Here is an 18450-nt window from a genome sequence, read left to right as displayed (position 1 = left end):
AATCAACACCAGAGTATATGTATACTAAAAGCAGCAGCTGAAATATATAGAAACAAATCATCCATACTGCAGGGTTTGCCCCCCCCCCCCCACCACCATATAGAAACGATCTGCCCACATGTTTCATCACTCCATAAGAAGGGTGGAACAAAATACGATTTCATTTCTAGTAATTCAACTTTAACATCCCCTACCCCCTCCCGACCCCAAAACAGGGGAAATGTGAATATTAAAATGCCCCTATTGAAATTTTGTTCTCAAATCAAAGACTAACTGAAATTAGTCTTTTGATTTAGGCATCTTAAGCCTTCTGAAACATTTTGTTTAGTTTTCTGGCAGGAATTTACTTTCTTGCACTGTCACTATACCTGTCAAATAAATAAATAAATATATATATATATATATATATAACCTAATCAACACCATCTACTAAAAGCAGCAGCTGAAATATATAGAAACAAATCATCCAGGGTTTGCCCCCCCCCCCACCACCATATATAGAAACGATCTGCCCACATGTTTCATCACTCCATAAGAAGGGTGGAACAAAATACGATTTCATTTCTAGTAATTCAACTCTAACATCCCCTACCCCCTCCCGACCCCAAAACAGGGGAAATGTGAATATTAAAATGCCCCTATTGAAATTTTGTTCTCAAATCAAAGACTAACTGAAATTAGTCTTTTGATTTAGGCATCTTAAGCCTTCTGAAACATTTTGTTTAGTTTTCTGGCAGGAATTTACTTTCTTGCACTGTCACTATACCTGTCAAATAAATAAATATATATATATATATATATATATAAACCTAATCAACACCATCTACTAAAAGCAGCAGCTAAATATATCTAGGATTCCCCCCCCCCCCCCCCACCATAGAAACGATCTGCCCACATGTTTCATCACTTCATTAGAAGGGTGGAAGAAATAACGATTTCATTTCTAGTAATTCAACTCTAACAGCCCCCACCCTCTCCCAATCCGACTCCAAAACGGGGAAAATGTAGATTATTTAAAAGTCCTTTATTGAGATTCTGTTCTCAAATCAAAGACTAACTGAAATTAGTCTTTTGATTTAGGTTTTGATTTAGGCATATTATGCCTTCTGAAAAATTTTGTTTAGTTTTCTGGCAGGAATTTACTTTCTTGCACTGGCATTATACATGTCAAATATATTATATATATATATATATATATATATATATATATATACATAATCAGCACCAGAGTATATGTATAATATACTAAAAGCAGCAGCTTAAATATATAGAAACAAATCATCCAGGGTTTGCCCCCCCCCCCCCCACCATAGAAACGATCTGCCCACATGTTTCATCACTCCATAAGAATGGTGGAACAAATAACGATTTCATTTCTAGTAATTCAACTCTAACATCCCGTACCCCCTCCCGACCCCAGAACAGGGGATATGTGAATATTAAAATGCCCCTATTGAGATTCTGTTCTCAAATCAAAGACTAACTAAAATTAGTCTTTTGATTTAGGCATCTTAAGCCTTCTGAAACATTTTGTTTAGTTTTCTGGCAGGAATCTACTTTCTTGCACTGTCACTATACCTATCAAATATATATTATATAACATAATCAACACCAGAGTAATATACTAAAAGCAGCAGCTGAAATATATAGAAACAAATCATCCAGGGTTTGCCCCCCCCCCCCCCCCCCACCATAGAAACGATCTGCCCACATGTTTCATCACTCCATGAGAAGGGCGGAACAAATAACGATATCATTTCTAGTAATTCAACTCTAACATCCCGTACCCCCTCCCGACCCCAAAACAGGGGAAATGTGAATATTAAAATGCCCCTATTGAGATTCTGTTCTCAAATCAAAGACTAACTGAAAATAGTCTTTTGATCTATAGGTATGCTTTCTGAAAAGGTGTGTTAGTTTTCGGACAGAAATTCACTTTCTAGCACCGGCAATACCTATTATAATATATATTGTTTGAATATAAATACATGATTTTATCATCACTAAAATCTTTGTAGGCCTATATACTAAAAACAGCAGCTGAAGTATATAGAAAAATTGGGCTAGGGTTTGCTCCGCCCCCCCCCCCCCACACCATAGAAACGATCTACCAACCTTTTTCATCACTACATAAGAAAGGTGGAACAAATAACGATTTCATTTCTAATAATTTAACTCTTATAGCCTCAAATCAGCTTTCAATTAACATAAGAAAAAGGGGGTCATAGGGGACCAACGGGCTATAGAGGATGTGGATAGGGGTCCCTCCACCCTCCCTCTTTTGAATCGCTTAGAACAAAGGGGTGGTCACTCTATTAGGAAGGTATACGAAATAACTGTTTAATATCCTGTCCTTAAATTCTTACAGCCCCCCCCCCCCCCCCCATGCAAGACGACACGTAAACGAGAAATGTGTAGATGACAAAACGTCCCTTATCGAGAACAGAACTATAACAAAATTATTAATTTTTGTTTTGTTTTCTAGCAGGAATTCACTTTCCAGCCCTGGCATATTACCTGACAAATATGAATAGATATATATATATATTTATGTATATATATAGTACTGAATACTGAAGATGGAGTTACTCTTTACTTTTTACACTTTTGGTACACCTGATCAGCTAAATGTCACAAATAGCGTCTGCGTATGTTTAGACTAGAGAATGTTGTTATCACCTGACTTGGTTACTCAGTACCGACCCGTGACGCACAACTTCATAAGCCGTGAAAAATCTCTAGTCTACGCTGTTTTAAGGTAAGATTTGTTTCTGTTTTTCCTTTGATTTACCAACAAGAAGCATAATTTTCGTTTTAATCATTAATTGGCCCTCGGAACTATGTGATTCTGCCCGCGGCCCGCAGTATGTAACTACATATATATACAGCCTCTAGCACTGGCTCTAGTACTAGTACTAGTAGTAGTAGTGAATACTAGCAGAGGCCAGATAGCCTGGTGCTCCGGCCGTGCCAGGGCGGCTAGGCCAGGCGTGGCGTAGCTTAGCTCACTAATCATGCTAATCTGCAAATACCAATCGAGTCGTTGTTTAGTTCGTACAGGATTCCCATCTTGACAACCTCTTTGTCTTGTAAAATAATGTTGTAGTACTAGTTTATGAATGGGAGTGCACCTAGCACTGCATGTAGCTCGAGCTCGACTGATTAATAGACCAAAAGCTTCACTAAGTTCAGAGTGTCCGAAGAGTGTGATATCGTTGTTGGTTGTTCTGCTATAAACAATATGGACTTTTGCATGTTGAAATAGTGGACTGCTACGTGTGACGTCCTTTTAAAAGTACCTTAAAAGGATGTTACACGGAGCAGTCCACTATGTCGACGTGCAAATCTAAAAGTCCCTAATAGTAATACTAATATGTCCACTGCACTGACTGCCTCTAATACTAGTAATAGTAGAGTCTATGAAGAGACTGACTGTAGTGACAGTGTGTTGTACGGGTAAGTGGATGTACTGTAGGCCTACATGTAGGTGCAATGCAGTTTGTGTATGATTGCCATTCACAAAGAAGACGAAAAATACATCGTCAACGAAACATAGTTAAATCTTTTGTCTACTCTGTTTGTTGCTACGGCAGGTCGCCATTGAAAACTAATTTGTTTTCAAAGTTTTTTAACAATATCATCAATATTTTTTTCCAAATTGTTTGTTTACAAAAGACCGATATAAAAATCAATATCTACTTTATAGACATGCTTTATCATTTCCATTAATTTTTCAAAGAAGGGCATGTTCATTTCACAGTTCAAAAAAGCATGGAATAAATCTTCTCTACAGTTACATGTTTCACATTAGATCTACATCAGAATTACTAAATTCCCATAAAATAACATTCTTTTTACAGGAATCAATTATAAATTGTCTTAAAATCAAATTGTTTCAATTTAGTTTCCTTTACATTCATCAAATTTCTTTGGAAGATCTTTTTCCACTTTAAATGATCAATTAAGTTTGTCCCTTGCTAGAATATGATAAAATACCCTACTTGACACAAATTCCATTCGTTTTTCCTTTTTACCAATTTGTATAGTGGGATTTTCTAACAAAATAGATTCTTTTAAGTTATCAGAATATCAGTGCAAACTTTTGGTATTGCATTTCTCAAATAAAAAAAAACAAAAACAGTGCTGTCACTTTTGCTTTTTATTTTTAATTTTCAATGGTTGTTATCAATTTTGTCATCGATATAAATATCTTTTACAAAGATTATGTTACTCACATGTAGGTACCACTCTCTATAGAAGATTGGCTGTTTTTCATGCGTAATAGGCCTATATTTATTATACCATAAATCTGATTATCCAAATGAATATAATCCTGTTTCACAATATCATTTATATATGACCAGGCTTTCATAATTTCTAAATAAAACCTTGGCAGTTTGCCGACAAAATATTTTTTCTATCATGTTTCGACAGTACAATTCAAAAGTAAATCGTTGAGACCTCCTAATGGTTGGAAATATAACATTGCAAAGTCTTTCCAATAACTTTCTGTGTCATCAACTATTCTTCCAAGCCTATTTCAACCTGAAACTATGTATTAACTTGTTAAAATCAATCATTCTTATTCCATCATCAGTATAATCTCTAACTATCATTTTTCTTTTCACTTTGTCAACTTTTGAATTCCTTCCAAAATTGTATTTAATCTTTTCTATTTTTTTTTACAATATAAATTTGGTACTGAGCAAAACATAATCAGATGAACTATTTGACTAATAAGCAATGTCTTAATTATGAGAACTCTTTCTATAATTGTAAGTTTTCTCTTCCGCCAATTGTCTACTATTCTCTGTATCTTTTCTAATTTCATTTCCCAACTTAATTTCACCACTAAATCTAGGTCTGTGTCTATATAAACTCCTAAGTATTTGATACAGCCATCTTTCCAAAGAAGGCCAAACGCTTGAAAGTTTCATTTATGCTGAGTAGGGCCCACCCATTTCAAAATTGTTTTATCTTTATTGAGCACTGGGCCAGCAATGCTTCCAAATCTGCCTAATTCTTCCAAAATATATTTCACAGATGATTCTTCTCTGAAAAATATAGAAGTGACTGTCATCTGCATATTGCACCTCTTTTAGTTATTATACTTTTTTTTTTAAATAAATACTAATATGAACAAGGATAACATAAATTCTAGTACCTGCACATGCATTTCTCCAGTATTTTCATAATGTTTCTCAAATGTATTTCCCACTAAAAATATTATGTGACATTGGGCTTATCAAGGTAATGATCAATTTAATATTTCAAGAACATTAATCTTGTAATGAAGCTTGTAAATAGTAAGTCACAAATGTGAATATTATTCAGATGATTTACATGTAAATTCCAAATTAGGACATATTATGAAGTTTTATACACTAACTCAAGGAACCTCAGTAGACCATCTACCGGTAATGTGAATGATGGATATATTGATACTCTTGAATTTTCATTCTCTAGCTTCCTCTGAAACATGGAGTCACAAATTATTCAATAAACAAGGTTATACTTTTATCCAATCCAAATGTATGTTTTGAAGGGGTGGTGGTGTTGCTACATGTATGTTAAATTCAGATTCACCTAACATTACTGTATAGAGATGGCATTAAACTCATTCAGATGATTTTGAATATCTTTTTATTGAAATCATCAATTATTGACCGGCGCGATTTTCCAATTTTCGGGAGCCAAAAAGAAGAAAAACAATTATTGCTCCTCTTCCCCCCCCCCCCCCCCTCCACCGCTTATTCACTGGCTGGCTTTTTCGCCGCTAAATATTCTCTCATGAATTGGGCCCCCTCTTTGGCCCCCTCCCCTGCTGCTGGCTGGATCCGCCCCTGGATACATTTATATGTTGATTTGATTAGATTGTATCTTAATGAAAAATTAAATAAATAAATGCATGAACAAACTAACGAATGATACATGTATACCTGTTATCAGTCATGAATTTCAATTTTGCTTTATCGCTTTTTTGAATTTGAAAAAGTTTGTTACCAAGATCATAGAGCAACATAATTCAGGGTTATTATCACTGATGCATATATATACACACTGTTGCTCGTACAATGTATCACATCTTTGAGATGCTTTTAGCAAAAGTTTATTGGAAGATGTTAATATCATAATTTGCATACGTGACATGAATTTCTTTAGCTTTGTCAAAGTAATTTTCGATAGTTGGTGTAGCATGTAGACATATTGATCAATAAATTACACATCTGTACTGAAATATTATACGAATATGTACTTCTTGTGATCCTGTATTGTGTATGATATGTTAAATATTTGATATATTTTGATTATTCTCAAAACACATATTCATTTCCAGAGGAGCAGGCAGATACTTGGTCACTATTAAGGCAGAGGCGGCACAAGGTGACTGTCAAGATGAAGAAAGAACTGCATACATGTGTACTCCACTGACTGGGACAAGAGGCTTTGATTATCCTTTGACAACGTGGTAGATCAAGATGATCCAGTATACCACTAGCAGCCAATCTATGAGGTATGTAGTATGTACATGTATATGTAGATAGATTTTAATTACTAGGAAACGTTGGACTTTAGAAAAGATGAGGGTATTTCAGACTCCTGCCCCATCATCTTAACCATTTTATTTTTTATTGATGGTCTATTACCTGCTGCATGTACTCTAGCTCTTCAATGAATACCTACTTAAAAATGTATGCCTCCGGAACATAATGTACTAGTATGCTCATGACCATTTTTAATTTGTTTTAAACTTATACATGTTTACTTTGCAATGAGCTATTACATTTACCTGTTTTGTATTATTGTTTCTCAATAGTCTGAATACAGTTAGTCATAACAGGGGAATGAAATGATTTTTTAAGGAGGCAGTTAACAAAGACATATGATTTTATATAATTAGAGTGATGGGAGATGGCCATTATTTTACCATGCATCCTCTTTTTTAAAAAGCCTTTTTGATAGCTACATTATATTTTCTCAATTGGCATGTAATTTTTGAAAGCAAAGCAGATTCCATAAAGAGATAGCTATGTGTACTATCTTTGTTACTAAATTTTGTTTTTTTGTTAGATGAATAATCAATACTTTAATTAAATCAGTGCCCAAGTCTATTTATTCAAAAAAAAACTACAATCAACGTATTACTGTATGTTCAAAATCTAAAGATTTCTGTGACCCAGTTCATTTGCAAACTTTTAAAAAATTGGTTACTTGTTGGTAGTAAAATAGTATGCTATCAGTATTGTAAGAGATCCATTGTACACCTACTGTAATATGATATCCAAGATAAGTTTGGAATAAATTGTGCACATACTTAGCATAAGTCTTGCGCATAATTGCGAATTTGCAATTGATCGCAACTGAACTTTCTAGCAATGCCCTAATAGTAAGAGAGAGAGAGAGATAGAGGGAAGAATAAAAGCTAGATCTAGTTAATTTTATTTATTTCTTAAAACTTTAATCCTAACAAAATCCTAGGAAATTTAGGAGACTAGTGGGCGTGGCAACAAAGTTGAGTTGCAATCAATTGCAAATATCAGTTGCAAATTTCGCAACTGTCTTGAATCGCCCTATTATTCTATTACATTTTGTAGTAATATGTATTTTTTTTAAATATGGTAATGTAACATACTGAATATAAAACATCGTTTAGTGTTGCGAATTATTTTGTTCCTTGTTCATATTGTTGTCTTTTGATGTTATGCATTAACAGGTAAAGGGTTACTTAAGAAATAACCATAAAATGTCACTCATGTAGTGACCAATTCTTGTGCTTTTTCAGTTTATTCAAACTGCAGTGTAAATTTTGGACAGCCTTACAAAAATGTTTAATATACCTTTCCAAACATCTCTTTGTAAAAACAATTACAAGGAATATATAACATTTAAAAGTGAATTGCATAACCATAGCATGGTTTAGATGTATTCTGCTAGTTTGAAACATGTGTTGGAAACACCCTTCCTAGATAAAGATAATTGAAACAAAGAATGATTTTCACATTTTATCTGTTAGATATTTTATAGACATTTTAATGAATCCTACACAAAGAAACATAACTGTTGTCATTGTTCATACTGATCTTGAGACCAGAAATCAAATGAAAACTCTGTTCTTTTTTCTCAAACCAACAGATTCCATATGGGATCCCATCAAGTACAAGGTGATGCTGCTTGACACATGCACTGAGAGGGACCTGGCAGAGGCTAACGGCATGGCTCTTGGTTTTTCTGAAATGATGATGACCAAGTACACCTGTAGGAGGGTCTAGAGAAAGACAACCATGTGTAAACAAACATGAAATGAGAAGGTCTGCAGAAATTTAATTCAGAAGTTACAAGGGGAATTGAACCAAACGATGGAGTATCTAGCAGAACAGACACTTTCCTTGTGAAGAAGCCCACATTACAACAAAGATGCCGATTTACAGAAAAACGTCAAGTACCCTGCAAAAGAAATATGAACTCTAATAAATATTTTTTTCTTTCCTATCATAATGACATAGTTATATCAGGAGTGACAATTACCAGCGGGACAATCACCCCCTCAGAAAATTACCCCCAAGGACAATACCCCCCCCCCCCCCTGAGGACAATGACCCCCAAGGATACCCCAAAATAAAAGTTTTAAAATCTGTCTTTATAAAAACCAACTTCTTATCAGGGTGGATCCGGGTGGTTATTTTCCTGGGGGGTGGTTGTCTTGATACGGCTTGGCCAAAGCCAGTGGGTAATAATGAGGCACTTTGCTATATATTTAAGTGGATGTACTTAATATTGCATATCTTCTACTTCTCATTTTTTACTACAGTTTTGGGGCAATTTTTGTAACTGCTACTGCAAACCAATTTCCCTCTTGTTGGAATCATGTGCTTGTTCTAATAAAGGGATCGTTTAACAATGTTAAATCTGAGATACACGGCCCTACGTGCTATCAGTGTCTGTGATATGGTGTTAAATTGAAGTCCTAAAAAAATTGCGCTTCAAAATGATCAAGAAGTGCCTCAAAGAATTAAAAATCTTTGAGTGATCGGTTTTACCATACTCTTTTCCCCCAATAGATTGTAGTGTTATGAAAACAGTTTAGCAAACGGTTTTCAAAATTTGTAATTCCAATCATAAATATCTTGATAATCAGACAGGCGATCGGCTTGTAAAAGTCCTGGGGTTCCTGACTGACCTAAAGGTCTATAATTATCATTGCAGCATGAGCTAAATCCAGAATTTTGTTTCAGAATCTGAGACAAAGTTACCGGATCCCTTTAAATATTGTATGGTATTGTAGCTACACAAAGTTTTAAGTATAACTTTAATGTTGTGTGTAAAACTAGTAAAAACTACAGATTTTACAAAAGCCAGTGCTATATAGAGTGCAGATGGATGCATAATATTCAGCTCATTTGAGTTAAAGCAATTATGTAGCTACATGTATGCATCCTTAAAATTAGCAATTGGCAATGAAAGTTGCTAGTTGGAGATGTTGGCTCATGCTCATATTCAATTAACATTGTCCTAACAGGTGTGTCTTTTAAGGGTAGTATATTCATGTACATGCATGTGTGTGCATAACCTGATACACTTTAACCAAGTTTTTTTCTTCAACCATAAATATCCTAAAATCATATAGAGTGATTTTGAGGTATTTTCCCATTACATGCAAATCCAAATTCTGGGGAATGTGTTCAACTTTTTTAGTATTATCAACAACTTGGTAACTAAGGGAATCCTATCATTGACTCCTTCTAATCAATACTCTATGTGTAATATCTTTTGGCAATGCTAGCAAACCTATATTTCATTGTTCATTGCTGTTTACTTTCTTTTCGTTGTTTTGTGTAGATTTTCCCATTACCGGTAATTGAATGAACAAAATAAGCCTTAATAAAGCAATACAATTTCCAAATTTAACATTTTTTAGAGGACAATCACCCTCTTTGATTTTGGAAGCAACCTTATTTAATTCTTGATTTAATATATTTTTCTGCCACCTCTTTGTGATGCTTGTGTGTATATCATTGAGGATAGTATAGCAGTATAATGCAGTATAGTTTCAACCATATACCTTAACTAGCTGTGGTTTGAACATGATAGAAGTATACATGGTGTCATCCTTATGTTCTTATGTAGTGTTTTACAGGTTATGGTGTGCTTAAAAGGTTCTCTTTCATCAGTCTGAATACAATATCACTAATCATAGATATACAAAGTGTTAACAAATAACCTTGGGCATTGCAACATGAAACCATCTCATCGTATGTACATATACATGTAAATACATATGATTATATGGTTAACTTTCATATAATTATGCTATATCCAGTACATGTATTTGCTCATTTAGTTTCTCTCAGTTGAAGGATTGAGCATTCAACCATACTATTTCTGTTACATTTGCATGTACACAATAACCAAATAAGATCCCTTATACAAACATGAAGTATCTTATAGCTCATGCACAATTTGGTAAACCCTTGCCCAACCAGTTTTTTCGCTTTCTCTAATATTGCGTTGAGAGATAGCAAGATGATCACCATTGTACAAGTTCCTCGAAGTTATCCCCTCCAAAAGTTTAGTACTGTACTAAACATATGAGAGGTGACAATTATAAGTCCTTGGTCATCATCTAAATTCCTTGATGGTTTCCTTTTTTTCGGTAACCCACTAGTTAAAATCTAGGTAAGTTGTTTGTATTCAAATGTGATCAAGCGCCCACTTCATACTTATTATTTACTTTGCCTGGCCTTATTACCTGATGTGCTATGTTTCAGGTGATGCCCCATCCATACTTTGGGATAATACCTGACTGCAGTTATGCCTTTTAAAGTTTAAATGTGTAACAATGATTGCATGTAAAGTTTTAAAGATGTTTACAGTATAGCTTCTGTATTAGGCTATATATATATATATATATATATATATATATATATATATATATGACCTGTGTATTATATTGTTAAATGTATTATTTTGATGAGAAATTCTATTTTTATTTTAGGATAATACTGCAATATATATATCATTCAAAGTATGCAATCAGTTTATTATATGTAGGTTATGCTGAAATATAATAGCCTAATGAAGAAAGATTGCCATGTAGTTAATATGATTTCAGGAGCACGATGGTCAGTTTGCAGTGATTTGACATTTGCTCTAGGCTTTTTTTTAATGAAAAATTTTGGGTTAGGGTTCAGGTTTGATTTTTATTTAGTTAAAATTTAGGGTTAGAAATGGTATGGGTCCAGGGTTGAAGTTAGGATTTCAGTTAGTGTAGAAAACTATTGTTGAGCAATTTTGGTATGAGCATGTGTCATACAACCCAATTTGTTCTCAGATTTTGTAGGATATAATCATGGATTGCCCAAACAAAGTCTGTTTAATTTGTGCTTTATTTTATTGTTTAGACGTGTTTAGTTTGCACGTTTGTTTCCCTTACTGTGTGTATAAGTGAGTTTGAGGCACTGTATGTTGTAATGAGGGCTTTCAGTGATGTAGCATAGCAAGAGCGTGAGTTTGAGTGCACTGGAGCGAATTGGAGCGGGCGGTAGGGTGTCGTAGCATCTTCTTTTCACATTCCCTTCCCCTTTTTCCTCTGTTTATTCTTGTCCTTTTCTTTTTCTTTTCAATATTTGATCAAGTCTCTCTTCTACGCCGGAGAGGGGAGGTGGGGGGGGGGGGGATGATGATGTGTGTTGGATATGTGTTAAGGGGGCAATACATATATCTTTGTCCAGGAGCGGATGCAGCCGCCGGAGAGGATGGGGGTCCAATTCGTGAGAAATTAGTGTGGGGGGGGGGGGGCGTTAAATTATGGTTAAGGTAAAATTGTGGTTACACATTGTGTTTTTTCCTTTTTTTTTCAGGGGTGAGGGACGGTGCCGCCCCCCCCCCCCCTGGCTTCCACCCTGGATCCGCCACTGCATGTGTCAAATGTAAACTGAAAGCATATTTCATAAAAAGTTGCATTTAGTGTGAAATAGATTGGATAAAGAGGTCAATCTTCATCTATTATTGTTCGCCTATTGTTCCACTTTTGGAAAGCTGGATTTATTGGTCATCCAAAAAGAGCTGATTGGTTGAAAGTAAGCCTAGTTGTAACCCCGATTGTAACCACAACCCTTGTCCTTACCCTAACCCAAATCCTGGTCCTAACTCTAACTCTCACCCAACCCTAGTCCTAAATCTAACCCTAGTCCAAACCCTAACCCTAGCCCTAACCCTAGTCCTATAACCCCCTCCCTGGTCATAACCCTAATCATATTCCTAACCGTATTCCTACCCCTAACCCTATTCCTGACAACGACCCAATTCATAATTATGGATGGTTGATTATTCTGCAGTGATGTCCCAATAGTGGGTTTACGTGGTTTTCTAAATAAAACGCCCCTCCTCCTATACGTCCACTTCAAGCATATTAGTGGGTATGTCTGTTGTTCAAAGATTGGGGTTTGTTTGTTTGTTTATTTCATTTTAGTACGGTGACATACTTCATCCAATGGCTGTTCTTCGGCATGACCGTGCATATAAAAAGCAATCACAATTTTACAAAGAAACATACATTATATATTAACATGATTTACATACTGAGTTAAATAAAACATACACATAAATATACAAATAGGTTGGAAGGCGAGAAATCCAAACAAGCCCTAATTTAGAAAAAGAATACGAACAGATTATATTTAAAAAAATAGAAGAAAAACAAATCACTTGTTTTTGTTTGCTATTAAAAGTCAAACATGATTACAAATATTATAAACTGCTTATAGTGGTATGGTTACTTGTATAGGTTAAGTTCAAAGTTTGAACAGGGTTATGATTATTTTATTCATAATTTGGTTTATACCGTCTGGTTTAGGGTCGGGGCCTATGAATAAGCTATGGAATTGGTGGGGGTTAGAGCAAAATTGGCGATTCGTGGCTAAGTTTAGGGTGTTAGCGTATAAAAGTTATGTTATAAGAGTTATGGATAGGTTTGGGGTCAAAATTATAGATATAGGTTTATCTTTAGTTTCAATGAGATAGTTTTGGTAAAAGATTCATGAAAACATTTTGATATTGGCTAAAGAAAAGGTAACAAAGAAGACGACGACCAAATTCTAAAACAAGAATGAACAATGATGATTGAACAAATGGAAAATAATTACGTTGAATTATTTGCAGATTTGACACCATGCACCACATATAGGCATGAAACAATCTTTCAAATGAATTAATTTTCAAATGAATTAAATAGACAAGTTTTAATCCTCTCCTGTTCATGGCGACAAAAAGAAAAAATGGAAAAGTACAAATTACGGCAGCCATGCAGGTGTATGAATGAAATCATAAATACGCATGCAGTTTTAGATAAAGATAGATTGCTATTACTCATTATTAATAATGATGTGCGACAATTTCCTAAATATCTATCTGCAAAACTAAATTATCTCACCTACTGTCAATTAAAAAGGCAAATTTTAAGAAAAGTAAGGGGTCTTGCTCAGTTTCTTCGGATATTTTATTTTAAACTGTACAGCGACAGAATTACGAGACTCTGCACCGCTGCCCAAAGTGGAAAAAGCCCTCTACGACTCTTTTGCAACTAAAGCAAATAAAGAAATTAAACTATGATCAGTAGCTTATAGTCTTCTTTTTCAGGATTGTTTACCATGTAAGCATTATCTGAACTTTTCATTACGAAGCGTTACGAAAAGTCAGACTTTAGCAATATCGGCAGCAATGTACCATATCAAACGTTGACTACCAAGTCATCATAGATACATTGTACAATTTTATTGTGCATGTTTATTGTCTTAGCTTAATGAAGAAGAAGAAGACGACGAAGAAGGGGAAAAAAGAAAGAACCACAAGAAGAAAGAAAGACAGAAAGCAAGAAAAAAAAATGCTATGTATATATATTTTAAATAGCTGCATTTCACAAATTTCTGGAACATTTCTTGGACGACTACGGTGATTATAATTTGTTCATCAATGCCAATCAAACTTGCGTTAATACGCGACTAATATGATATCTTTCTCATCCCAAAAATGAAAAAGTCGAGATTCTTTATGTTGACTACCGTCTCGGGAGACGGAGAGAGAGAGAGAGAGAGAGAGACAGACAGAAACGGGGAGGGGGCGATGATGATAACGATGGTGATGGTGTAATGGGGATTCTTAAATTTTCGTTGATATTGGTCCGGGGTAATTGGTAGTTCATAATTCATTTTTCTTATACTTATTCATCATATTTTTTTATATTTAGTTTTACTGCAGTAAATTAAGTCGTAACGAATACCCCCCCCCCCCCTCCGGGAACGGAGGTATCGCATGCGTGTTCCCAAATCTCCGGCTCGATCGTATAACAAAGAAAAAGATCTGCCCGTATTGACTTTACACACTGGACTTTTGCTGAAAGAGGGGGGGGGGGGGGTGCTAAAAAGGCTTGTATAACAAAGAAAAAAGATCTACCCGGCCGTATTGAATTTACACACCGGACTTTTCTGAAAGGGGGGGGGGGGGGGTGCTGGGAACACAAATATGCGTACCCTAAATAACACTGAGGGGAGGGGCCGGGCCAAAAATAATGAAATTGAATGCACTTGGGGGTAAGTTATACAACCACACCCCTACTTAGCAGCCGGGTCGCATTTTGTAACCATGAACTATTCAAGCCTATAGGGTTAGGATAAGTAATCTTACCGTATCCTGATTCATGAAACGTTTCTTGGCAGAAGATTGCATGCTCATTACACTCTACTCTGTCCGTTTTGATGGGATCAGGAGTGATACATCCGAGTTAGAGCAACTACATGTGATATACACTGCCGCTAAGCCAAATTAAGCTAGTGCCACACCCTTACGCATGAAACACAAATATGCCCTGTTGAATTACGTGGCCAGGTTTGTTTGCCTCTGTAAGTACAGTCATGTACTGTGGTCCTGTGCTGAAAATATGTTGTGGTTCATACTTTGAAGCAGATGATATTGTTTTATTGATATTGCATATTCACAACTATACAGGTCCAGTTTCGAGGTGTCATGTTCTTATAGCAATATTATTGGTCTACCAGGTGGAGCGATACTAGCCCGTATATATTTAAGATGTGAATATGAAAGGGGTTACAAAATATGATGTCACCTCCTATAGGGAGTTATGATGTCTTACATCCACAATGGAAATAACTAAACAAAGCAGGTGAAACTTGCGAGATGTATAGAGATAAATCATGATCTCATGTCATGTGTATTTCTCTGAAGAATGTTCTTCAAAACACAAAGAGAAGATGCATATAAGCCTACTTTTTTTAATTTATAATTTTATGTCCATGGCCCAGGTGATGGCAAATACTTTATAATAATTTGTTTAAACACCGTTTCTTTGTATCATATTCATACATGTTTATAAAGAAAAAGGCAATAAGAAAATTAATGAGTGAAATTAAAATGATTGGTGATTTTATTCAATCACATATTCTATCATAAATTTAGTCAACGTGAAATTCTGTTTTGAGTCACAAGAGCATAAAACTAATATATATATACAAAGTTAACGCCTTCATGGCTACAAACAGTAGAAATTGAAATGCCAAACGTATGTACGTGCCTGTGATGTTGGTTGTCTAGGCTGCACTAACCCGAATATAATAATTCTTCCAAAACTCTAGAAAAAACAGTTCTTACGTATATGCATTCAATTTCCAGGAAGCAGCATTAAATGTTTTACTTAAATGAACCCCAAGGTGCCTGCCTTTCTCTGAAAAAGTGGCGAAAAAATACTGGTGCCCCCCCCCCCTCCCCGGCCTCTCTCTCTCTCCTCCCTAACACGAATGCACACTCAAATCAAACTTCCATTCCTTTGAAACATGTTACACTACATGTACATTGAACAAATTATTTATACCCTTACCAAGTTTTTAAATTAGTATGTAAAAAATTGATTTGTTCCGATTTACATTTCTTGAGAATGTAATATATTAAAGCCAACATATAATTTACCCTTAGTGGACCTTTTATTCTTGAATAACGAAAAACACAAGAAAAAAGAAAAAAAAAATCAAATATACAAAGGGGTATGAATAATTCATGTGTTAACTGTATATCTAAAATCGTTAAGGAGGGCAAAAAAGGCATTTACATTTATGAGCTTATTTTCATGGCATAATGAAACCGACAAGGAATATTCAAACTTCACAACACATGTTCTGAGGAAAAGTAGAAATATTGAACAAATAAGTTGGTGAAAATTGAATGAAATGGACAATAATACAAAATAACAAACTTTATTCCAGAAAACACATATGAATGTTAATTTTAAATAAACGGTTGTATACTTGTGATGCGATTTGGACAACCCTTGCATACGCTATTTTATACAATATCAAAAATGAAAACAAAACTACATGTATAATTTCCAACTTTTGAGCATGGTAATTTGTAATCGAGGATATTTCAGAACTGGCTAGCTATGATATAAATTAAAATGTTCCCTGCAAAAGAACAATTGAAATTCATGATACTGCATGATAATTTGCTCATTTAGATTCATTCATGGAAAGTAATCGTATCCGGACACCGACCCCTGGACATCAACCCCGGATAACCATCCTCTAGGAAATCTACCCCCTAGGACAACTACCCCCTAGGGCAACCACCCTCTAGGACGACTACCCCCGGAAAACTACCCCTCCCCCCAGGCAACTACCCCCTAGGATAGTTGTCAGGAGGGTAGTTGTCCTAGAGGGTGGTTATCCGGGTGTGGGTGTCCAGGGGGTAGGGCACTGGGGGAATGGTTGTTCAGGGGGTAGGTGTCCTAGAACCGGAAGCAATACCAACTTCTGCACATTGCAACTGCAAAACATTGAAGAGAAAAATACATTACAGGATGATAAGAGAAATAAAATTGCCTTGGCAATACTTTTTTGTGTGTCTACTAATTGTCGCTGTTTTGCCAGTTAGAGTGAACGATGCAAAGAAGAGTAAATAATCAATCAAGAGTAATTAATCAACGTTTCTTATATCTCCTAGTCCTCCAAGTTATTTAAGCCATAACAACAACAAGATTGGATATATACATGTACATTTGAATTTCATCACATTTTGAAAAACCATTCATAGCATATGTAGACAAATATCTAATTTAACTCGATGTACATACATCTTAGTAGGTTCACATAGAAAATATATATTCAAATCGTAAATCCTTATCCATTCTCATCAATCTGAAAATTATCTAACACTATCATTTTGAATTATATATATATATATAGTTTTTAAATTTTATTTCATTTCAAATGAAATTAATTTTCTGTATTCTATATTTTTCTGTATGAAATATAAACAGTTGATGATATCACATTATAGAAATTAACATGCATTACAAAGACATCAATTAATGGGAATTAATATCCTTGTAGGGCCTATTTCAGTTGATTTACTTTTCGGAAACTGGCAACTTTTTAAAATTCAACACATTTTTATAGTGTATTGTTACATTTCCTCATCAATTTATGCAGAATCATGCTCAGTAAATCAATGTGGTTGGAGTGAAGAGAACAAAATTGCACTTACTTTTACACGCTTAATCTTGGAGCTAAGCATCAGATAGTTATAGACAGAGAAATGATAATGATTTCCATCTCGATTTTATGAATAGTACATTTGAACTGAAACAGTGTTTCTTGATCCCTCTCACTGTGTAATTTTTTATGAAAATAGACACATACTGTAATATTGGCAATTACAGAGCATGGTTTCAGACCTATCAAGCGACAATAATGGTGGGACTATTCGTTTTGAACACTTTTACATTGACATATTTGGTAACATTCACTAGGAAATATGTTACACAATGTGGTTACTTTGTACCTTCACGTACATGTTATTTCAACATCAGACATTCCTGCAACATGTGAATGAAATATTAATGATAATATATGTCAGTTAACAATTTCATTGATAGCTGAAAATCCCCATCCCATCCCTTCATATTAGTACCCCCTCCCCCATCTCTCTCTCTCTTTCTCTTTCTACTCCTTGTGATTCATTTAAATAGTTTTTTTTGGGGGGCTGGAAGCATATGAAGCTGTGCTTAGGCTGTAGCCCTTCTGTATCATCACATCTTAAAGTAGACATGCAATGATAATTACAATTATGGCCAATAATTCATCACTAGAAACCAGGAAGTTCAAATGTGAATCAGACCAAATAAAGTAACACAAATAAAAGTAACTCTCAGGATATAGGATATACGAGCACTACGCAAGAAAATTAAGCATGTGTTGATGATGTTGCATCAGGAAACAACCATGCTTAAGCAGACAGAGTCATAAAGTGCTATGCGGTGGTCCTGTGTTGTGGTCGAGTGGATACGTCACCGGACTGTTGATCACAAGGTCTGCGGTTCGAGTCCCGCCGCGGCACTAATGTCCTTTGGCAAGACATTGATCTACATTTGCCACACTCAACCCAGGT

General features: G+C 35.1%; 1 long non-coding RNA gene across 1 annotated transcript; it reads left to right on the top strand.

Moving 5' to 3' along the window:
* The first annotated feature begins 2644 nt into the window (after positions 1–2644).
* LOC115920691 lies at positions 2645–8585 on the top strand. Its single transcript, XR_004062464.1, has 3 exons — positions 2645–2758; positions 6338–6514; positions 8134–8585. It is a non-coding gene; the product is annotated as an uncharacterized LOC115920691 (long non-coding RNA).
* The last annotated feature ends 9865 nt before the right edge of the window (positions 8586–18450 follow it).

This window comes from Strongylocentrotus purpuratus, unplaced genomic scaffold (assembly GCF_000002235.5).
Source record: "Strongylocentrotus purpuratus isolate Spur 01 unplaced genomic scaffold, Spur_5.0 spur5_scaffold_9, whole genome shotgun sequence".
Classification (NCBI taxonomy): domain Eukaryota; kingdom Metazoa; phylum Echinodermata; class Echinoidea; order Camarodonta; family Strongylocentrotidae; genus Strongylocentrotus; species Strongylocentrotus purpuratus.
This window is presented reverse-complemented; position numbering and strand designations above follow the sequence as displayed.